Raw genomic sequence first — 26,306 nt, 5'->3', positions numbered from 1 at the left:
AGATCTACATTTTCGCCTAGATCTCCCTTTGGAGAATTTATATTTACCTTTATCAACCAATCAGCCTCTTACCCATAATAAATCTTTTGTCTATCCTTGCATGTTCCTTTGCTTCATCTCCTCTAATAATATAGATGCCACCACATGATCAAGACTCAATGTGGTCATATTACTCCCAATAGACATCACTAGAATATCCCATGAGTTTAGAAATAACATAATTGACATATACGCTTTTCCTCTTTTGTAACACATGTGTCTATACTTAATAACCAATTTACCATAATATTGAATATATGTAGGTTTTGTATGATTGATTCATCCTCCGCCATCCTCATGAGATAATTTTTCTTTAGAAATAACAACTTATTTACTAGCAATTTAGACTGGTAAAGTTTCCTGAATTTTCCACAATTTCTTGGTAGTGTCTTCCCCTTAGACATTTAGCAACATTAATCTACAAGAAAAAATTAAATCAGACTCGATTTTTTATGGGTTTCTCCCAATCCTCCATTGACATGCAAGTTATATGTGTTCTAGGATGCACAATAATCCATTATTATTTATCTACGAGGATATCATCCATTTAAAGAATCCAAAGCTAAAAAGTTTGGACATTAAATTTTTCAATCTTAATTATTTTACTTCTATCCATCCTTATTTAACTAAAATTATACCTTAAGAATCCAACTCAAATATGATTATCTCTTATGTAATCAAGAATGATGTTCCTAAACAAATATAGTTTCAATATCCCAATATTTGATAGTAAATACATCCCTCTATAGCTAAAATAATTTTTGATACCATATTTTTGGCTTAAAGCATCTGATTTACACTTCATATACCAAAATTCCAAATACAAAGTTGACTAGACATATAAACTATATTAGAAGCTTAATATACATAAACCTTTAAATGCACATGATATAAATTTAAGAGAAGAAAATAAAAGAACAAACATTCACATGGTACATACGTATTTTACCTTGGAAACCTTTAAGAAGGAAAACCAACCAACCTTTAAGATTTGACACTCTTATATTCTCCACCAAATACTGCATAAGTTTACATTGAATGTCAACCTTTGTCCACATCTAAGATCATTGCATTCATACGTAACCAAATCTCTATTAATCATGAATATTCATTATCTTATCATCTCTGTCATCAAACTTATGTCATGCTATATTTATAGGCACATGAAACCCTGATTCGAAGCTTCTTACATCAATAAAGGTGGCTTGGGATCATGGAATCATATCCCTGAAATTAAAGGATTCCTAACCATTTGTTAGCTTATTCCAACCTTAATCAATTTTCTTTGATCAGCAGTGAACCACTAGTCATGGTCGACTATGTGTGTACGCCCAACTATTATCTCTTTGACTACTCCTATTAATTATTGACTTCCATCAACTATTGACTTCTGATCAACTTTGACTAATTTAAATTCTCATGACTTTATCTTAACCCAATCAACTCAACTATTGAATTGTCTTCTCAATGAATTGAATTTGACCATCCTATTGACTTACTATACCTAGTCAATTGTTCTGAACTATACTTGTTGAGGTTCACTCCTAGCTATGCTATTTGACTAGTCAATTGACAAACAAAATTATAGTTGGCCAATATTACCTATGAAAAGTTCAACACCTTAATAATAAGGTATCCTAACTTGTTTTGTTTTTAGGTACCATTAAGGTTCACAATCTGGTGAAATATTCCTAGGCCCACAGAATAGTTTACTCCTATATTTTATAAGATATATTTCATCCATCATATTCCTTGCTGACCTTAGACATTGGGGAACATTGATTATAACATATTTTTTCCACTTATGGATGTTATGGCCTCATTTCCTTGTTCCCCTATACATGTAGATACTTCCTCTCCCATTAAATATTCAAAAACAACTACTTGAGTTCATATATGCCACTATTGTTGTAACATAAAGTATACACATTCTACTCTTCTTCATACAACATGTGTACATAAATATGTTTCCCTTTAGCAACTAATGTACATCTCAAATTTCCACCAAAACATTTTAATGTTTTCATAATAACATGATTTTGGGTGAGGTTTATGGGTTTTACCAAAAGTTAACTTTAGTATTAGATCCCTAACAACCCTATGGTAAAGGTGGTTGTTTTATTTCCAATTTGCAAGTTTTCATTCCTTGATATTTTAAGCTATCTCTCATAACCATAAAATCTTGTTTCTTGGTTATTCCTTGTCCACCTTGAATCAAAATTATACTCCTCTTTCACATCTTTGTGTTGAGAAGAGGATATAATGAAGGAGGCCTTCAGTGGCCCATGGAAGAGGGACCTAGTGGATGGTTTTGGGAAATGTTGATAGTGAGAACTAGGTTTTATTCAACAATTATATTATTAATCATATGTTTTAATAGAAAACTCACTTCATCCTATTCAAAATCAGTACTTTGTAATGTATTACATTATGTTAAATGGTAATGAATTGTAATGACTATTTTATTGGTTCTAACTGGTTAGGGTAGTTAATATTTCATTATTCATACGTATTTTTACTTGTTTCTTGTTTTCTTTTGTTTATATGAATACAATAAAGGTTTTGGACCAAAGATATGGAGCAAAAGAAATTGTAAAAACTGATCTTCTCCAACTAGTGGAATTCTAGGTAAGTTTCCATAACCAAATATGTAGTTATGATGATGGTCATTTCCTTTTTATTTTGGTTTCGAATTTTATTTTCTCCCTTTTCAATACGTTGTTATCTTTAGCATAATCATAGGACTAGTTTTTCTTGAAACAATTATGCACATAAATGGATGTAGGGAGTGCTAACATGTATTTGATAGAATTGATTCTATCTAGAATATCAAATGAACTACAATATCATGCTACCAACTTCAACTAGATTCCCAATTTTAGAGAACCTTTTTAGATTTGAACTTAAAAAAAAATTGCTCACCCTATAAGGATTATCTATTTATTATTTTGTTGTCAACATAACTTTTCTGCATGTCTTGTGTGAAATTTAAATTGTATTTTACTTTTACCATATGGTCTTCCATTTCTTTAAGAAACTATGCAATAAAAATCACAACTTTCCTGAATCACTGGTATGTTTCATTTTCTGTTATATAATGGCTCAAATAGGATCATCTTTAGGGATTCTTGGTATCCATTATTGTATGCAAATTTCATCAACTATGAATACTCTTCCCGTTTTGATGGTGTATATATCTCATATGCTATTATCATATCTTCAATCACCTAATTTATTATCAATTCTTTCTCATCTAGCTATGGATGATATGTTGTCTTAAAGTTCAAATTTATCCCAAATCCCCTAAACAAACCTTCCTAGAAATTTGATGTGAAGCTAGGATCTCCATCAACAGTAATTTCCTTAGGCACGCCATGTATCCTCAAAAGTTCCTTCATATATATCTCTTGAATTTGGATGCATTATGCATTGAATTTACTCAAGTAAAATAGGAAGCCTTAGTGAGCTTATCCACCAGTACCATGATGAAATCATGCTTCCATTTTTTAATCATATTATTTGAAACCACTTCCCTTTTCCGCTCAGGAATCAATATTGGTTATTGTAATCCACTTGGATTTCTATGCAAATCATTTACCCTTAGGCATTACAAGGTCCTATCTGGTAATCAAATTCTATTTTCATCACTTGCATAAAATATTGGATTTTAATAATTGAAATGGTATTTTAGTACCTAGATGCCCTACATAGGATACATTATTTGTTTCTCTCAACATTATATTTTCCATCTCTTAAGAATTTGGCACAAAAGTTTCCCTTGTACATGAGGATTCCATCCACATTCAACTCATAGTCTATATTTGATGGATATTTTTTACCTTTCTATAGGATGTCTTTTATTTACGCATAGCTCTAATATTAAATTGTAGCCTAACAAATTCTGATTTTCAAATGTTGATGTCTATAGCAAGCATCTCATGCCCTCTTGTGTTGATTTCATCATTGACCTTATTTTAATTTCCCTTTATGTGTTAATATCAAAGTCATATTCAATAAGTCCGAGGGGGAAAACTCAATTGGTGATTGAAGTAATATGAAATCTCTGAAAAGTAAGAGATCCAAGGTTCAAATCCCCCATGTCGTGACCTGTTTTATGGACAGAAGGAAATATTGTAGACCCCTAGAGGTTTACTAGTAGTTACGTGTTAGGAAGGCTTCTCAGTTCCTTTGGGATACAAAAAAGAAGGGTCATATTCAACAAAAAATTCCATCGACCTAACTTATCTAGTAATTAAGGTTATTTTTCCAAACAAATGCTTCAAACCACTATGGTCTAGTATCAATTCAAACCTCTTACTAATGTGGTAGTTCCTGATAATATTTCTGGCATGAATTATAGTTTTCGATTCCAAATCATGAGTGGCATAATTCCTCTCATGGTTCTTTATTTTCCTTTATTCATAACATATTAGAAGTCTCTTTCACATAGGTACTCATCCAATCCTTTCCTTGCATGCATCAATGCACACATTGAAATATTGTTTTGGATTAGTTACCCTTAAAATTATTCCACTTTTCAATATCTTATTCAATTGTTGGAATTCCTTTTCACAATTTTAAGTTCACTCAAATTTTACAACCTTATTTTACAAGGAAATTATGGGTTGTGCAATCTTTGAGGACCTTTAAATAAATCATCTATAGTAGCCTGTTAAGTCCCATGAATGACCTGAATTCTATAATACACCAAGTGGTCCTATCTGTTCATTGATTTCTTTAATATTTTATAGGTCTAATTCTATACACTCCTTTAAGAAAATGTGGCACAAATAGTGAATTTACTTCTAATAAAATGAACATACATGCCTGGATTGGCATTTAGCTAATGCTCCCTCAATTGTTATACCATCAACCTTAACCACTTATCATTCTCTTCCTCAAACATAGAATATATAAGTATGTCATCAAAGAAGAAAATAACAAACTTATCTAGATACTATTTGAACACTCTATTCATTAGACACATAAAATACAATTGGTGCACTTGACATCTCAAATGGAACCACTACAAACTCATAATGACCATATCTAGTTTTGCGGTTTGTATTGATGATGTCAATCTCCTTAATTCTTACCTGACAATAACACTACCTTAGGAGAACCTTGGATAAGACCTTAGTGCCTCTTATATAGTAAAATAAGTAATTTTTCCTTGGCAAAAGATGCATTTTCTTGAGTTTCACCTAATTTACTTGTCTGAAATATATGAGAAACTTTAATGTCCCACCCTAATTCATGAAAAATGAATTGGGGCACCCCAAGGTGACACAATTGGGCCCTGCATACCCCTTATTCAATTCTCTTTAAAATTTATTTGAATTTACTTTACTTTTGGTGTGCTAATTCTATAAGATGTCTTAAACATTGGGACAACTCCAAGTATTAAATCAATGGAAAAATCAGTTGCCCCTTTTGGTGGAAACCTTAGGATTTCTCCAAACACATATTCATATTATTTTAGTATTTGATAGTCTTCTATTCTAGGATAATTATTGTTGGCTTCCTCCATGTGGGATACATAAATTAGACACCATTTGTAAAACTATTCTTCAATTTCATACCTGATATTTAGCAAATAGAAACATTCCTTGGAATTCCTTAACATTTTCTTTGTTTCCCTTCCTCATATAGACAACTGAATTCCTTGTTATAAATATCCAATATAGAAGTATTCTTGTCCAACCAATCCATACTTATTAGGTATTCATATCAACCAAAAGGTATGGCATTGAAATATACCTTTCTACTTAAATCATTAATTTCCATTAGAAACTCCTTAATGATCTTATTGATTCTTCTCTTAGCTCCTGTAGCAAGCTAAACTAAGCAATTTTTTCCATGCTTGGTTCTCTTCAAGTGAAATATTTCAAAACTTCTAGCATCTATATAACTATGGTTAGATCTAGAATCTATTAAAATGGCTATGGGATAGTTATTGATCTTACCCTCCACTTCAATCTTGTGAACTTGATGACTGGGTTTCCTCAATTCTTCAAATATGCATAAATCCTTGGCATAATTTTTCCTATGCCCTCAAATCTCATTCCCTTGAAAGATATTTACAATCCCCATATTTTCTCCTTTGTGAGGAAAACCCTTGTACATATAATCCTCCTCACAAACCCACCATCTAATGGGATATTGTCTTAGCATCATTCCCATATAATCTAATGATTTGGCTCATTTTGGGTTGGTTATCCTTGTTGATTTGTTTGAGATATCCTCCTAAAAATGATGGCTTATAACCTTTTATTTATTCCATCTTATCATTCCTCTTAAGTCATCCCATGCCTTTTTATAAGTTGGATATTTTTTTCTTGTAAATTTACTTGGCTTTTCTTATTTCTTCCTCCAAATTCTTAAGCCCATCAAATTTGATTTTTTCATAGTAGAAAGAAAACAATCCAATTAGAAATATTTTGATTATGACCTTAACATCCCTTATAGAGTTCACATGCCTTAGGAATTCAAGGAGTTTTGTTTCATACTCCTCTATAGTCATGCTTCCAACTTGATTTTAAACAAAATTTATTACATCCTTTTATCATAAAATTTATCAAAGAAATTATTTTCCTAAAATACCTCTTTAACTACATCCATGAGATCCTCTTCTCATAGAAATACTAAACTTTTTTCAGTTTCTCTTAGCACATGGATTCTTTACCTTGCACATGATAGTTGGTAATTGTAGCCTCAAGGTTGAATGAGTAACTATAAATTATACACCCTTCCTCATCCCTAATGACTAAGGCTTAACTTCCTCATGTTTCTTATGTTTACAAACAAATTTAGGAGGCTTAATATTCCTAATATCCCTTTCACATCATCCTTTTCATAGCTCATTCTTTGATGTCTAACTAGTAATCAACCTTGGCTACTTTCATATTCTGAAAATGTATTTAATCCCTCCTAGTTTAATGTTTTAGTGAATGGTGTTGATTTCTACTAGCAATTATAGAATTCCTTTAAGTTATAGCATCCTCTCCCCTAGCTTGATATTTATCCTCCTCTACATGCCTTGTACTTGAATCTTTGTCTATTTTCTTTTGCAATTGGTTTAAGCCAATGTAGTATCTCAGTATTAAGTTGATTTTTCTCTTCTCAATATTTGATTAACCTTTCATTATCATCTCGATAACTTAGTACCTACATCTTTATACCTATCATTTGTATCTACTAGCTCTTAATTGTTAGTTTGGCCTTCTCTTTTCCCATTTCAATATTTCTTAGCATTTCCCATATTAACGTTCAAATTTGTAACTTTTCCCTCATTTATCTATGAAATTTATGCATCTCCCATATACCTTATACTCATTTTAAACCTATTATGTTATGGACATGTTGAGGGTGCTAGAATCGCCAAAAGTCAAGTGATCACCCCAATATGAAGCCGCAACTAGACCTTGCAACATTTGGAGTATGAGTCCCAATAGTGGGTTGTAATGTAATGTCTTGATTGTGGAAACACGCAGAGGAAAGTATGATAACTTTGGGTAAGAGCAAGTTCTTGACCTTGGGGAGAGTCAAGTGTGATGCATGAAGGTTCCAACACACCAAGGGAAAAGGAAGTGCACCCTTTGTAATCCTATAATTGTACGCGGCTTGAAAGGAACACACATGCGAAATGACATCACAATCTAAAATGTAGAATAGTCCACCAGCTAAAGTGATGAGTTAATCCAACAACACATATTTAATAGGATTCATACAAATGTAAAAAAATAGCTCATAAGCATATTCATAAGTTAAATAACATACATTCCCAATACAACAAGTATCCTACTATATTAACAACATATGCATGAAAGCATGATAGCTTTGATTTTTGTATTATAAGTGAAAGTTCCATCCATACATATACCATTGATGACCACTAGCCCCAATAGTGGAACATTATAGTCAAGAACACCTACTCCTCTAAAGAAGTATACTCGCTCTATGCTATGGAGAAGCCAAGGCTCTTTAAAATAATCCCAAGCTCTTTCCAAGCCTAACCCTAGCCAAAAGCTTGGCTCCCAAAAGCCTATTCTATGAGTTATGAGGTTATATTTATAACAAGAGGGGGTGACTCTTCAACTCCCCTTTGTGACATTTGAACTACCCTCATGACTCTTCAACTTCTTTACAAAATGACACATTACATTACATGGTTACTTTTCATTTTTCAATATTAACACTTGGAATTTCAGTTACAACATAATTACAAATAATATTACATTTTCCACTCATACACATATAAGACAAAATAGGGTAGAGACAGCCTAACGAGACACAAAAATATGTTTCTAAAGTTTTGGAGAAGTCCAGCTCAGCAAAATCCACTTGCTTCTTCTCAGTCACGTATTGGTGCCAAGCTTGGTACTGTGTGATGGTGTCCCCAAAATCATTAATGGTGTATTTGTGGAAGCGGACTCTAACCTCCATGGCATATAGGTACACAATATTGGAACCTATATCCAACTCTTTCTGAAGCACGAGCAACGTTGTATTGACCTTGGGAGGACCACCGATGAACTTATGCATGTTGTGTGCGTTCAGTTCCAATTCTTCCTTGGTGGCTTCTTGTCTTAGCTACTCCAAGTACTATTCAACCTCCTACCAAAATTAGTTCTTGGGTTTAACATCGATGAAGGAATCGATTGATTGGATATGGTGTGTTCTCACCAAGACATCAAACTACTATACAACCACACATATGAGGCATGTGTGCTACCAATGAATGAGGCGAGCTGCTTGTTGTTCTGAATCAAATTTGAACCTTTGCTTTCTCCAACTCTTCCTATGACATCATCTTCTTCACTAAGTCAAGTGGGATCCCTTTGTACCGCATTGTCCACTCTTGTACATAGGTGATGGAAACATGTATGTTTTTGAGAGTTCTAAAAAACTCTTTGCTTCATTGTTGTAGGCCATGAAAACGGGAAACTACTTTATGCACGGTGAAAAATCCGTCATATATCTTCCGCATGGTTTCTCCAAGTGTTGATACTTTAGTTAGTATTTTTGTTCTCATCTCCCCCATTGTTGAAACTGCATTCTGCATTTTTATTCAGAGTTGTTCTGCCTGTTTCTGGAAGCTTGCAAGTTATTTGCCAGTTGCTCATTCTCGACTATTAGATACTGAACATTTGATCTTATTTCTCCTGCATACACCAAGATGGCTTTGACAATGGTAGTTTGATGCTTCCTGGTGTATAACACTATCACCCTTTCTTTGATGAATGCAGGTGACACGTGATCATATGGAAAGTGCTTCCTTCGCGCTTGTACAATCCTCTTCTGGAGCTCATTGTATGATATATTATACACATCCATGACCGGATCATCGTCAAGGAGAACAAAATATCCTTACTTGCTCAGGGTTGTCTCTACTACTAGAGGTGGTGAACACTAAGGGATGACCTGTGATGCCCTTAGAATCAGGTCAACATCTTCATGTTGTGGTTGTTGTTCCAATTCCATGTCTATCACTTCAATAAATTAATCAATTTGTTGAGCAAGCTCCCAATCTTGTATCTGTTCACATTCCTCCTCTACTGTTGGTTATTCCACTTCTTCAATCTGTATCTGCATTGTTTCCTCTCTCATCGCGGCTTGCCTTTGTTCTTATTCCTACTTTTTCTTCTCTCCTCATTCTCTCCTCCTTAAATCCTATTCGTCCCTCAGTTTATTCTCCATCTCTAGCAGCTTTAGTTCTGCTTCCTACAACCTCTTCTTTTCTCTCTTCCTCTGGTTTGATCTCTTCATCATTTTATTCTCCTTTGCTTCTATTTCCAAAGTTTCCTTCATGATAACAGGATCTTCCTTCATTTTTCAGCTTTTCTCTCCCTCTAGATCGTCATCAATCTTCCTCTTTCCCTTGTCCTACATAGGATTGCTATTGTTTCTCTTACTTTCGGAGTTGTTGTTGTTTGTGGAGAAGCCTTCAAAGTATCTATTATATTGACCGGTTCATCAAGTCTGGAGGCATTGAGAAGTACCTCCAAGGATCCTCCTCTGGCCATTGAAATGCCCAGTTGATCCACGGAAAGTAAACTCTCATACAATGGTCCTTGCAAATACTATGGGGATCATACGGATTAAAGTCCTTGGTGCTAAAATCGACTTTCACTATGTCCTTAGCCTCAACATCTACATCTTTTAAGTTCTTAATTTCATATGATATGATTTTCAAAGGAAGAGTGGGCCATGGTGCTTTCTTCTTCCTATGCAATGCTGCTGACAATGCTGTAGCGCGGTGGTATGAGACTTATTGCATGATCAATGTGTAAGTGGAATACCTTGGTAAGACATGCATATGATTCTCTCAACCAAACACTCTAAGGAAGGTGCCATCTGGCGAGGCATGCCAATCTGTAATCTCTACTATCGCCTCCATTGCTTCTCGGGACATGCAAGGTGGATCTTTCTCAAATATAAATTTGTATAGCGGGATGATAAAGTGTTTAGTTAGCCTTTCCATTACTCCTCAATAACTGCAGTCAGAAAGAAACTTGCAATAGATGTTCACGAAAGTCTCTTGTGGTGTCCATGTCCAGTTCATAACAAGGAACTTTTTTTGTACACAGATTGCACCCACTAAGTATGCACACATATAAAACCTTGCTCACTCATCCTTTGGTGGATTTAGAGCCTTAGCTACATGGGACTTCAATTGTTGAGCCAATAGATCCGAGCTATTGAATGACCTCTCGTTACTCACCAACTAGTCCACTAAGACTTCCCACCCTTCAGGAAAGGTTTATGTGCTCTCTTGACCATATATTATGCAAGAAAATATGATTAAGAATTGGTAAGCCTTCGTAAGGGACATTGTCTTGTAAACATGGGTGGGTGTCTATCTAAACTTCGATGACTCTTTCAACTAGCGCTTAACAATCTCTCTTGTGTTCACATAGATATGGGTGGCATAGAAGAGTGAGTTCATGCACTTCATTGGCTCGGGCAAGCGATACATCTACTAAAAGTCTTCTGCCTTGAAGGTAGTAAGCTTCTTCCCACTGGCACTGCTCAATGTGATATTTTTTTCATTTGTATGTGAGACAATCTAGCTGACAATGTCCAGACATGAGAATGTGGAGTACATGCATGCAACCTTGTATAACCTTGACTGCTAGATACTAAGATAGACATGTCAATCCTCTAAACCTACCTCAAAGTCCTTTGCAAAAGTGCCTTTGATCTTTTTCCATGTCAGTGTTGTTCCTTTCTCGATAAACAACTGAGTATCTGCATACCCTGGTAGATAAAATGATGTATGCTCACCTGCGTCCCTAGTACTTCTCTTGGTGGTTTCCTTTGATGCAACTATCCTAGATGCAATGTTAACTATGATTTTTGGAGAGATGCTCAACAACTGTTGTACCTGTGAGTCAGAGAGGAGACTCATAGCAAGAAACTGTCAGTTGAAAAGAAAAACAACTTCAACACAAGTTCAAGCAGCAAATCGGGCACTAGATGTGAGGGTTTGCGCAGTTTTTCTTGACAGAGGTGACTGGATGACTGTGAGAACTGCACACTATGCAATCCCAACAACCAAGGTGGAAGCTTGATGACTGGAACTACACAATGCACAATTCAACCTTGGAAAAGGCTTGCGAGAGACTGCCCATTGCATAGTCTTAATGGAAAAGTTGGGAGGTTGGCTCATGGAACTGCGCATTTGGAGCCAGATTAGGCTATTCTCTATGCAATTCTAGAGGAAAAGCTTGTGGCTTGAGCCTCTATATTGCGCATGATCAGTTGTGCGAAGTGAGATTGGCCAAGGGAAACCCAAATCTGCCCAAGGGAAGTCTGAAAAAAAGCATATCTGAGAGATAGTGTGAAGTGAAGTCCAGATCTGACTAAATGTAGATGCATGCATTTGAATCAAGTGCAACAATCAATTAAACGGAAGGAGAACGAAGAATGTGAGGAGAGTTGCTGCAACGATGACTATTCGTACAAAAACAGGAAAACTAATGCAACACTCAGGAAAGGAAATCTATAACTTGAAAAATCACTTCTACAAGTTAAAATGATAGCAACCATGTAGGTAAACAAGTGAAACAACACTCACACAACCTCAACAAGAAAAAGCGATAGAAAAAGTAGCAAAATAAAACAAAAGAAAAACTCACTCAGAAAAGCGATGACGATCGCACCAAAGGCTCCTTGATCTCCTTGGGAATGCTAGAGCTCAAAGATCTATTGTCAAAATGAGCTCTAACAGTTTCGATTAAATAGATTTAGACAAATTAGGATTTGTGACGTGCATGCCTAAAATAAGGAAAAAGCGACACTTGATGAAAGTTTCAAAAAATAATGCAAGTGCCTCCTTCGGGATACCAAAAATAGATCCCCGTTTTAAGGTATGTTTTATACTTTTTGATTTTTTTCTTTTTCCACAGAAACTTGATGTGCACACTGCCCGAAAAGATAGCACAATTCCTAGAACTAGGGAACTTTCCGGCTTAGTACATTGCATAGTTTCCAAGCTCAATGAGGGTTGCATAATATCTGGGCTTAGTGATCACCTACTCCCTCATGAATGTGCATTTTCTGAGCTCAAGGTTCATTGGCAGTCAGGATTGTGCAACTTCCAACACTAAGGCTTGTTTCCCGCAAGAATTGTGCAGTTTTTGGGGCAAGCCTAGAATAGCTGAGGGACCAATTAAGGACATCAGTGTGTGAGTTATAAGATCAAACAAGTGAGAAAATATAACCGAAACTGAAAATATAAGTCTACATCGAAGCACGAATACTTGGACCAATGTGAGATGAGTTGTTGTGGTAAAGAAAGAAAGCTCCAAAATCGAAGCATAAGAAAAATTTTGGAAGGTGGTTGTAGTCGCTACAACAAGGCATTATCTATTTTTATAGGCTAGCAGATGCCTTCATTTGATTTCCTAAAAAATTTACTACTCAATTCAAAATTCTACCTAGAAAATGAGATTTTAATCTTCATCAACTTTCTAGATATTATCACCTTTCCAAATATAAATTACGAGTTCATCTCACTTTAAAACACATTATCACTTATATTTATCAAAAATGTACCTCAATCATGTTAAAATATATTCTTCTTATAAAATATTACAACTCATTCTCTACAATAACATGATTTATAGCCTTACATTCCACAGTAAAATTACTTAAGAAGAAAATCTCAATCAAATATATTGCAATGTGAGATATAATTAAAACTTAATGCATAAAAATATGTAGCTTACATTTCTTTCTCTTAATAAATTTTAGTGCGATATATAATTAATGCATAAAATGATGTAACTTAAAACTTTTTCCTCTCGATAAATTAATACCATTTATTTTTAAATTTTTAACATGAATCACTATTTTATAACATGTTAAATAGTAATAAGGTTACTTATTCGCCTTTTTAAGAATGTGAGAAAATAATAATTATGTAGACATGAATGATTATTCTAGCATAAGGCCCACCTGAAATTTTTTCAAAATATAAATGTAGATATTTTGAATATCCTTTCGTGATAGCATTTGCTTCATAGGAACTTAAACATAAACCAAAATAAATAAATAAAAACGATTGAAAAGAATTAGATATGCACTTGCAATATTGTCCTCGAGATGCTCTTCCAAATAAGATTGGACAAATCAACCTAATGTTTTGCAAAAAATAGTAGTGACAAAACAAGAACAAAAAGAATCTCTATGTTGACATTGATGCCTTTCTTATACAATTTTAAAAGTGTTAGATGATCCAAAAATACAATTTTATCATAGGTTATAAAATTAGAATAAAATAATTATTAATTTGAGATATTAAATTAATAATTATTATTCTAGAATGTTTAATTATTTAATGGAGACTTTTAGAATTAGCATATTGTTGTAACTAGATATGACTTTCCAAATGTGTCGTATCTTAGGCTCTATTTTAGGAGATTAGTTAGCTAGTTGGTTTGAATAGCATTTATTGTAAATGGACACTTGTTATTTAATAAGTGATCTATAATTAGAGGTAGTTAGGACATGGAGCTTATAAATAGCTCATTGCAAGAGTGTTTGTGTTGTTCGGGTGTAAACTCTTGCAAAATCAATTATATAATTGTTTTTTTCTGATTAATAAAGTTACGTGTCTGAGGACACTTCTGCCATTATTGTGGTATCAGAGCTCCAATGATGCAGCTGATGTGAAGAGGAGATTCCAACTCTACAAGTTCTTGGAAAACTCCATTGAATTGATCAACAGATTATTGGTATGGAAATTGTCTGGCTTTTTGTTTAAATGGAAAGGGAATTTTTTTATTGATTTTAGATTTTTAAATCTAAAAATCATTTTTTATTATTGTCAAAAATTTGCACTCTGTTTTCTTCTTCTTTCTGGTCACTTTGTTGTCCCGCAAATCATCTAAGAGCAGGAGCCTCCTGCCCCCTACTGCATTTAGCGCTGCTCCACTACACAACACTGATCCGGAAGTAAATGTCGTTGCTTTTGTCGTGAATGGCCCATTACAAACTCTACTGGGAGCAGGAAGGAAATGCAGAATACGAGAACAGAAAATGCTCATGTTTTATTGCGTGTTCACCATCTAGTAGACGGGTAAGTATAACGTGCCAACAGTTTACCGAATTGCGTGAATAAATCGGCACCCATAATGCCAGCGAGCGTATATATTTCGAGACCAGAAGTCCTCGTTTTGCGTAACTGGGAGAAGGGATTTCTTTCGCAAGAGAAACACAACAATCTGGAAAAGCGTTAGATGTTCTTGATTCATGGGTTCATCTATCACATAAGTTGAGAGCAGAAGATGGAATGGTAATAGGCGATCTTCAACCATGAAAAAGACGCCAAGTTTTCCCTACTTCAGGTAATCGCAGTACTACATTTCATTAACTCTGCATTTAACTAGTCTCTTGTGATCTAAGACAACAGTGGAGAAAACGCCGTTTTAAATTCTCTGTTGATTTATTACTTCCCATGCTTAATATGCATTTAGTCTCACCAATTCATCTGGAAATCCTTGCTAGCATAAAAATAAAATCGGTCCATTGGTTTCCAGTGATCATGAATTGAGCTATTAATATGATCATGAGCTATTGTGTGTGCGCATTTGAAGCTCGGAGAGTTGTTTAGAAAAGCATCGCATGAGGTTGAAAGCGATAGACTGATATCGTTGCACCCTGAAGAGAAAAATCCATACATTGCAAGTTCACTGTTGGAGTAAAATTTGGTTGGAAAGTAGATGCACGTTGTTGTACCTATAGGGATGTATTTCAAATAATGTGAGGAATACAGTGAAGCTCTAAGGCCTTTTCAGTCCGTTTTTATATCTCTGATATTATGCTTGGACAATAAGATTCAGATTTGTCATTTCCTGGAACCTGTTTAGTATGGTCAGACATTTATTCTTCAGAAAATTCAGATTTGTAAATTTGGACTCAGTAAACAAACTTGGATTTTGAATAGAATAGTTTGGCCTTCCTGAAAAATGAAAAACCAGCGGTGAGGAACATTTAACAAGTTTGGAGAGAATTAATTTAATAAAATTATATGTTTGAGTGTTTCTTTATGTAGCCAGCCAGCGTGAAGCCAGAGTGACGTACTCAGCCTGAGCCAGCCCACGTAAGCCAGCCAGCGTGAGCAAGAAGCCTACCAGCAAGAAGCCAGTAAGAATCTACCCTTCAGCCAGCGTGGAGGAGAGCTTGCAATGAAAAAAAAAATTCAGTCTCTTAATTTTTTAATTTTTGTGGAAAGACAAGGAATATTTTTTATTTTGTAAATTTTGGAGTAATAAGGAGACTTTACTTGTAATTTGTTTTCGGAGAGATTGTAACTCAAAGTAATTTTTACTTTGGGGGGGGGTAATTTTTTTACCAGATTGTGCAAAAGCACCATTGTAAAAATCAAATTTTGAAAGTTGCCTTGTAAAAATTTGAGAAATTGACTAGAGCCAAGTGCAAAGCTCAGTCAATTTTCTCTTGTTTTGACGACTATTCGAGGGTCAAGGCCAAGCCCCGATAGTTCGTTTTTTGCGTCGTGTGTTGCTGTTGTGTTGCGCATCTTGAGTTTTTTGGAGCTTGATTCGTGGTGTGAAGTCTTAACGCTACAATGTCTAAGTTGATTAATTTGTTTTCTGATTCTGACAAACTTGAAGGCACCAAATCTTATAAAACATGGCATCGTCTCATCGAAAGCACACTCATTTACAATGAATTATGGCAGGGAATATGTGATGGAGATGTTAAGCCAAATAAACCCACAGATGCAGCTGCACTAGCAAAATGGGAAATCAAGAATGCTAAAGCCTTAGCTCTTATTAAATCTTCTGTGAATGATGAAATGTATGTCCATATAGAAAATGCTACAGATGCATGGTCTGCCTTGAAAACTTTTAAAGACCTCTTTGATACTCAGCCTGAATCAAAGAAATTTGATCTACAATTAAAATTGTTGCAACAAAAATTAACTGAAGGCGGTGATGTTCTTGAATATATATCAAGACTTAAGAATATTAGGCAAGAAATTATTAATGCTGGTTTTCCCGCAATTGATGATAGCTTTATGGTCACAATTGTAATTGTTGGGCTTCCTTCTTCCTATACACATTTTTTGGAGACTCTACAAGTAACTGGGAAATTAGAGAAATTAAAGTTTGATGAACTCTATGAAATGTTAACTCAACATGATAAAACTTTTGGGAAGAAGAAGAAAGTTGGTGAAGATGTTTTTCTCACAGAGGCCAGCACTAGTAAGTCATCAGCAGATAGTTATCAAGGAAGAGGCAGATGGAATCAGAATCAAGCAGCACATAATCGAGGTCGAAGCCAAAGCAGAGGAAACAATTTTAACAGAGGAGGAAGAAATAATTTTCAAGGTAGAGGAAACAACCAAGGAAGAGGCAATTTTCAAGGACAAGGATATAATAATCAAGGTAGAGGACAATCTCAAAATAGAAGTCAAAGCAGAGGCAGAGGACAATCTTCAGGAAGAGGAAGAGACTTAAGTCAAATTGTGTGTCGAAGATGTAACAAAGTTGGCCATTATGCTGAAGATTGTCGAACATCACTTAATAAAATTCCCAAGTTTCAGCAGCATTCAGCGCAATTTGCAAATGATCAAGATGAAGGTAACTCAGAATATGTTTTTACTTCCTCACCAGCATCACAAATTTCATCCCATCTTAGAAGTGACTATGAAGATGCCTGGATCTTGGATTCCGGGGCAACTCAACACATGACTTGTCGACGTGATTTTTTCTGGAATTTTCAAGATTGCCAACTTAATTCCATTTTTCTTGCTGATGATACAAAACATACTCCTTATGGAAAAGGAGTAGTAAAAGTTTTTCTCCCTAGCATTGGAGAAAAAATGATTTCCAATGTATGGTATGTACCCAGTTTTAAGAAAAATTTGCTCTCTTTAGTCACAATTCGACAAGCAGGACATCAGGTGATTATGGAAGATGGTTTAGTGAAGATTAATTCAGTGAAACAGAACTTGAAAACAGTCATGACAGGTTATGAAGATGGAAAACTATTACGGATGAAAGGGACAGTTATTCCAAGGCATTCTGATTTTGCAGGGGCAGTGACTACAGGTATTTCACCTATAAGACTATGGCATGTAAGATATGGACATTTGAATTTTGAGAGTCTTTCTCAATTGCAGAAACAAGGAATGGTTAAAGGACTTCTCACTTTCAAAAGGGAAAATGCAAAATGTGAAGCTTGCATTTATGGCAAACAAAATCGAGAAAGTTTTCCAACAAGTCCATGGCGTGCAAACAGGCGGCTACAACTAGTTCACAGTGATGTTTGTGGACCACTACAAACTTCCTTTGGTGGATGCAAATATTTCCTACTATTCATCGATGATTTCAGCAGAATGACTTGGGTTTACTTTTTGAAGAACAAGTCAGAAGCATTTGATAAGTTTAAAATTTTTCGTCAACTTGTTGAAAATGAAGTCAAAGAAAAGATAGGTACTCTCAGGACAGATAATGGGGGAGAATTCACTTCAAATGAATTCAAAACTTATTGCAGTGAAAATGGCATAAGACGACATCTTACTAATGTTTACACTCCACGGCAAAATGGAGTAGTCGAAAGAATGAATCGCACTTTGTTAGGCATGGCGAGATCCATGTTAACTTTCAAAAGGTTAAGTCCAACATATTGGGTGGAAGCAATACATACAGCTGTCTACTTAAGAAACAGATCTCCAACTGCTTCTTTAGACGGAATCACACCTTATGAAGCTTGGTTTGGTTTCAAACCTCGAGTTAAACATCTTAGCGTTTTTGGGTCAGTGTGTTATGCCTTAGTTCCGAAAGAAAAACGAACTAAGCTTGACTCAAGAGGTTTAAAATGCACAATGATTGGCTATTTTGATGAGAAGAAAGGGTATCGTCTTTTGACCAATGGAAAATTCATTGTGAGCAGGGATGTCATTTTTGATGAAACAGAGAGTAAGAGTGCTGAAGAAATTGAAAATCTTCTTCACAAGTTAGAAACTAAAGGAATTAAAAGAAATGGAAAAATGCAAAGTCAACCAACTTCACCAAATTGGTATGAACTTGATTTTCCTTCCTCTAAAGACGAGTCATCCAGTCCATCTACATCAACAACATCATCTGGGTCTTCTAGCAGTTCATCCGCATCTCCAAGCAGCAGCAGTTCTTCTGACAGTGATTCTCCACATTCTTCACCTGAACGACGAACATCAGTTTATATTAATCCTCTTTACAATGATGGGGACTTTACAGAAGCACAAACAAGTGAGCACCAACTTCCGAAATTGGCAGTTCAACTTTTGAAAGATGTAAAGCCTGATGAACAGAATAAAACATGCACCAGAAGGGCACATAGAAGTGAAGGAAATTTTGCCTTGATTGCAAATGATTTTACTAAACCTTCCACATACAAAGAAGCAGTAAAACATAAAGAATGGAAACAGGCTATGGTTGAAGAATATCAAGCAGTAATTGATAACAACACTTGGAAACTTGTTGATTGTCCAGCAAATGTTAAACCCATAGGATGCAAATGGGTTTACAGAATTAAGTATAATCGAAAGGGAGAACTTGAAAAGTATAAAGCACGACTTGTCGCAAAAGGTTTTGCGCAGCAGGAAGGCATTGATTATGAGGAAACTTTTGCTCCTACAGCTAAATGGAACACCATCCGATTAACAATTGCATTGGCCGCTCAAAAAGGATGGAAAGTTCATCAAATGGATGTGAAAAGTGCTTTTCTCAATGGGGATATACAGGAGGAAGTGTATATGACCCAACCACCAGGTTTTGAAGTTGAAGGACAAGAACATAAAGTCTGCAAATTGATCAAGGCTTTATATGGATTAAAACAAGCTCCCCGTGCTTGGTACGCAAAGATGGATGACTACCTTAACAAAGTTGGTTTTCAACGAAGTGAATCTGATGATACTTTGTATGTGCGACAACAGGGAAAATATCTGGTCATTCTTGTTATGTATGTAGATGATTTGATCATTACTGGCAACCATGATGATCATATTGCACAGGTGAAAAAGGAGTTACATGCAGGTTTTAAGATGATAGATTTTGGATTACTTCACTACTATCTTGGAGTTGAAGTCTTCCAACGTCCACATCATATTTTCCTTTCTCAGAGTAAGTATGCAGCAGAGGTTCTTCAACGATTTGGCATGCAAGATTGCAAGCCTGTTCTCACCGCCATGGAGCAAAACTTGAAACTTTCAAAATTTGAAGGGGGGGAAAGGTGGACAGTACAACTTACAGATAGTTGATTGGCAACTTGATTTATTTGACAAATACTCGTCCTGATCTATCTTATGCAGTTAGTATTCTTTCACGTTTTATGCAAGAACCACGAGACAGCCACTGGAATGCAGCCAAAAGAGTTCTTTGATATATCCAAGGAACAAAAGATTTTGGTCTTCTTTACACTAAGACTAAAAATTTTGTACTTGGTGGATATTCCGATGCCGACTTTGCTGGGAGTATTGATGATCGAGCATCAACATCAGGTTATTTAATGAACATGGGGTCAGTAGCAGTATCTTGGAGTTGTAAGAAACAAGCTACAGTGGCCACTTCTTCAGCAGAAGCAGAGTACATTTCAGCATGGGAAGCAGCATGTGAAATTGTTTGGTTGTGCCAAATTTTGCAGGACTTGGGCATTTCTCAGGCAGAAGCTACATCATTATTCATTGACAGCCAGTCAGCCATCAAACTTGCCAAGAACCCAGTTTTTCATTCAAAGACAAAGCATGTGGACACCAAGTATCATCATATCAGGTCTCTCATTGCCAAAGATGTCCTCAAACCAGTGTATTGTCCTTCGGAAGATCAAATCTCCGACATTTTCACGAAACCGCTTGGCAGAATAAAATTTACTAAGTTCAGGGATGAACTTGGTATCTATTGTAATGTATCTTTGGATCATAGGGGGGAATGTTAGATGATCCAAAAATACAATTTTATCATAGGTTATAAAATTAGAATAAAATAATTATTAATTTAAGATATTAAATTAATAATTATTATTCTAGAATGTTTAATTATTTAATGGAGACTTTTAGAATTAGCATATTGTTGTAACTAGATATGACTTTCCAAATGTGTCGTATCTTAGGCTCTATTTTAGGAGATTAGTTAGCTAGTTGGTTTGAATAGCATTTATTGTAAATGGACACTTGTTATTTAATAAGTGATCCATAATTAGAGGTAGTTAGGACATGGAGCTTATAAATAGCTCATTGCAAGAGTGTTTGTGTTGTTCGGGTGTAAACTCTTGCAAAATCAATTATGTAATTGTTTTTTTTTTATTAATAAAGTTACGTGTCTGAGGACACTTCTGCCATTAAAAAGATATTAATCTCTCAATTTGAATGTATGTGACCAAGATGACATGGAGTTGTCATCACGGTAAACTTTGTTGTAACAACATGTGGTACCTCAGAATAATGAAACATTTTAGCAAGGAAAAGTAATATCTATATACAAAATCTTTCAGAAAAGGCTAACAAAAATCTTGAACATTGAAACAAAATGACACATACACTAGCACTTACATGTTCTTCTCTCCATGTTGTTTGTGGCCTTAAAATGTGTAGAATTTCATGAGTTGTTGAAGGTAGATTTCCCTATAATTACTATAGCGCTATTGCGTTCTACTATGTGCATAAGCGTTAGCATGATATTAGAAGGAGAACACCATGGAAGGAAATAACTACAATGCTATGTTATGATACTTGGTAGAGAATAAAGTTATTCTAAGATTTACAACAATGAAGGTACAAAGTCGGAAGAATAAAAAGAACTATGTATTGTTTCTGCACTAAATGCATATGAAGCGAGAGCCCTCCCAAAAAAATGAAAATAAAGCTATAATTAAATGAGAGTTGCTTCTAGAAGTTGTATTTGGTTTTATAATCTAGTTTTGTAATCATTATATAAATAAAGCTATAATTAAATGAGAGTTGCTTATAGAAGTTGTATTTGGTTTTATAATCTAGTTTTGTAATCATTATATTGGTGTCCATGTTGGTACAATGTCTTGCTCATACACATGAGAATGAGAATCTTCCGCAATTTTGTGTTTAATAACAATTTATTGTTCAAAAAATCAATAAATTCCTTATACGTTGTTCTTTTAAAATATTTATAGTTTCATTTCATGAGTGGTTGAAGTTAGAGCTACTGAAGGGAGCTTTGGTTGTCCACTATTTCCAAGGAGTAGGATTTCTATTCTTTTCCCGCCATCTTCCGAACCCCCTTCCCCCTATCTCAAGAAAATGATGACGATAGACTTATAGTTAAAATGGTATTTTTTTCTAGAAGTTGTATTTTCTTTTGCAATTTGTATTATTGGTGTTTATGTTTGTCCAATGGCTTATTCATATAGTTGATAATTTTCTTGAGGGTGAACCACATCAGTTGGATCGAAATGTAGACCAAATCCTAAGAATGTGATTAATTCGAAAGACATTTATCTATATTATGGATAAAAAAAGTCTCATATCTAACAATGAGAATTTTTTCAAAAATTGTATGCCATTTTTTGTTTATTAATGATTGATTCTTCAGAGATCAATGAATCTCTTATAAGCTATTGTCTTAAAATATGTAAAATTCATGAAGAATTTATGAGTTTCTGAAAGTAAAGTTCCTTAAGAGATCACTAGAGCCACTCTCTCCAAGCAGTAGGATTTATATTCTTTCCTTTACCAGTGTTTTGATTCCACAAGATTTTACTCCTACTATTGCTCCTCATTGTGTCTTAGTGTGGTAGTGGAAACAAAAAGTCGAGAAGGAAAATACAAGAATGTTGAGAAAGAAAAAAAATATGTCAAGAATTATAGCAAAGAAAGTATGGACTTGGGAAAGAATTTGTATAATAATATTTCACTAAATGCATATGGATTAGAACCCACCAATCCCAAATAAAGCAAGAACAAATAAACTTATAAATGAAATTTATTTATTTTTAGAAGTTACATTTGGCTTTGCAATGGTGTCCATGTGAGTTCAACATCTCCTGTATAAAACTAAGAATGAGAATTTTGCCCAAAAATATTAAAAAAAGATGTATCACTCTTTTTCTTTTTTTCTTTTTTTATATATTTATTGAAAAATGGTTCTTCAAAGATTAATAAATCCTTAGAGTCAGAGTTTGTTTCTCCTAGATCAATATACCATGACTTTTTATAGTTCTCACATCAGTTCATAATAAAATTAATTAAATAATATTAAATTTATTTTTTAAAATTTATATATATTACTTTTTATGTATTTGTATTTATAAAAATTAATAAATTTTTTAGAGGCTCTTCCCATAGTATTAAAAAAGGGCTGCATAGTAGCTAGTACTTATTAGCTTAAATATAGTTTAATTAAACTAAAATTATAAAGACAAAGATTTCATCACAAAAATAAAACAACTAATAAAATATTGTATTGTTAAATGTCATTATCAAAAATTAAGAAATATGATTAACTAATATTGTTTATATTAACATATATACACTTTAATATATATGTTTATTTTATGTGTGTTTTTTATTTTTTATTAATATATATAATTTTTAATAATTAAATTTATTAATATCATTTTTAATATCATTTTCAATCAAAAATACTATACTTCATTAAAATGGAAACAACAAAGAAAAACTAAAAAACAAAAAACAAAACAAAACAAAAAATTATTAACTAATAGAAATGAAAATTACTAAACCGCTCATAATAAAACCTCAATCAATCACTTTACAAATAAATAAATTAAAAAAAAAATAAAAAATTAAATTCTCAACATTAAATTATGGATAAGCAACATAATTTTTGATTAAAAATAAATTAATATAAAGTGAAAACAAAATTCGTGAAAAACAAATTAATATAAAGCAAAAACAAAATTGAATACTAATACCATACCTTTAGTTTAGAAAAAATCATATTTGTTACTAATTTATGAATTGAAATGTCATCAACTTTATATTTTAACCATAAAAATTAACGTGAAATTTCGGTTCTCATGAATAGACTGACAAAATCAATGTGAACTTACTGTCAACTTTCAGTACCAGAGTTTTCCATACTTTGTGGCTGCGGCATTTTGCTTGCGTGTCCTTGTGGAGGAACGCTTGATTCGGTAATCGTGTGTCAGCTTGGGTTATCCTCTGCAGTTTTTCATAGCCATTTTTAGCTGTATTATCTAGATGCGGTCTATTTTCGGTACAATACCCATTTCAGGGTTTCTTCCTCCCGAGGGCAACCAAATCAATCACGGTTCTCATTCCCGAGGGGCAGAGGAATTGTTTGATGGTTAAAAGTGATCCGAATTTGTCTTAACAAATTCAAAATTTTTTATAAAGATAATGCTTGAATTATATTTTTTATGGTGGAAATAGATTAAGCACTATCAAAATTTTTTAAAGCATTTAAGATTATAATATTTAAAGGCTTTATTTAGATTTAGAAAAATTCTTACTAGATTTTTTCAAAAATGATCCAAATTTGTCTAAAAAATTCAAAAAATCTTATAAAGACAATGCATGAATCATATTTTTTTTATAGTAGAAATAGATTAAGCACTATCAAATTTTTTTAAAGCATTTAAGATTATAATATTTAAAGGCTTTATTCAGATTTAGAAAAATTCTTACTAGATTTTTTCAAAAATGATCCAAATTTGTCTAAAAAAATTCAAAAAATCTTATAAAGACAATGCTTGAATCATATTTTTTTTTATAGTAGAAATAGATTAAGCACCATCAAAAATTTCTAAAGCATCTAAAATTATAGTATTTAACCACTTTATTTAAATTTAGAAAAATCCCTACTGAAATTTTTCAAATTTCCATAACTTTCAAAGCAAAAAACATTACACTACGGCCATAAGATTTGCACTCACGTGACCAGGGAAAGTTGCAACATTAGATGCGTCATTTCGATCCATACATTAGTTGGCAGCCTGCTCTCATATCTGTGATTCCCGAATTTAGTGCAGGTCGTTTTAGTGGCAACTAACTGCGGCAGTTATGCCATGTGCTGACTGCTTTATGCTATATTTCACCGGACACCATGCCAAAAGTGGAATGCTTTTGTCTTCAATGTGTGGATCCCAGACTCCAATTGTCGCAAAGCAACCCTCTGGCGCGTGGGCACTGGAAAGGTTTCAATCACATGCTTTCCTCAGTCACACCGACTACCTAATATCTTATCCACTTCCCTTGCAATTTGCAAATTATTACAAATTGGTGGTTAGCCGGTCGGTCACCCATGAAGGTAACGTGCAGAAATTTGCAGGTCAATTACTAGATGGTCCAAAATGCCCTTTCATGTTCCATTCGTTTTTACTTTACTTTTAATATATTACTTTGAATTTGTAAACCAAAGCTCTTTATAAAAAAAATCGAATTACGACTTTAAAAAATATAGATATATTTCATTCATTTCAAAGATGGTGTCCCCTTAGAAAGACATGGTCGCTGATATATAGTGAATTCTTACGTATGCCCTTACGCCATTGCATTCTTAGACACAAAATTCTTAATCGTTTATCCAACTTGGACTTTAGCTTCAATGCTTACAATCTCATTTTATATGACTTTCTTAATAGCAAATTCTCAATAAACTTATTTTAATAGGAATTATTACACAATCTCGTATGGCAAACATAATATAAGTTAGTTTAATAAACAAACTACAAGTTCCATATCGCGCAGGATTTGTGGACATATGTTATCTAAATATAAACAAACCGGACAAGGCATGTAGTCTTAGTTTTACGTTTTTATTTATTTACCAATAACTCATATATACTAACTATTTAAACTTCTTTATTTCGTTGTATTATATAATTTTTTGACACACTATTGGGCATGTTAGATGTGTAGAGGGATATCACAGTGGCGAAATGAATGTGAAGGACAAGTTACAAGAGAACTAAGTCAATTATGACTTACGATGTCAGAGTGGGGAAGGGATGGTCAATCCATTAGGATATTCATGTTAATCATTTAATGGGGAGGGAAATAAAATTGGTGAAACCTTACAATTCAGATAGAACAACATAAGTTTACTCACATAGAATATAAATTTTCTCAATGACTTAATATTTTATTGTATTAGAATATAAATTTTCTCAATGACTTAATATTTTATTGTATTGCCTAAAAATTGGAAGGAAAAATGTTTATATTGAGATATTTTTTATATTTAATTTTAATTAAATGGTAAAAATTATTATTATAATATTATTTATATTTGTAATGAATTAATTGTATTTCAAATCCCAAATTCAATTAAAAAAATCTATATGTGCTAAGGATCTTTAAAAGTATTTAATTTGGATTAAAAAGACAGGTTATGGTGTAGATTTTTTTAGTCTAATACTAAAAATATTTAATTTTTTCTTCTTTTTTTTTTAGGTTACCACCTATGTTTTTTGGTTTATTATTAAATAATAATGAAAAGTTAAAACCTAGGTAAATGATTTCCAAAAGATGTCTATACCATTGTTATCTTTACATATTTGTAAATTATAAGGGTGTCTTTGCTTATGGGTGGAAATATGTTCCACTTACCTTTGAAGTAGAAAATTATTTTGTTGGTGGTAAGAAACATTAGCTGAATACCATACTAGAGAGTTCATACAAAATCTCTATGCATTACGGTTCCATTAGATGATTTAAAATTATAAAAGTTTCCATTGGTGACAATATAAGAACCATCCTTTGAATAGTTGTCACATATTATATTGTAGGTGACAATAAGATA

The sequence above is a fragment of the Pinus tabuliformis genome, chromosome 4_2 (assembly GCF_031772625.1).
Source record: "Pinus tabuliformis cultivar Carrire ecotype Pingquan chromosome 4_2, CPIR1, whole genome shotgun sequence".
Taxonomy (NCBI): Eukaryota; Viridiplantae; Streptophyta; class Pinopsida; order Pinales; family Pinaceae; genus Pinus; species Pinus tabuliformis.
This window is presented reverse-complemented; position numbering follows the sequence as displayed.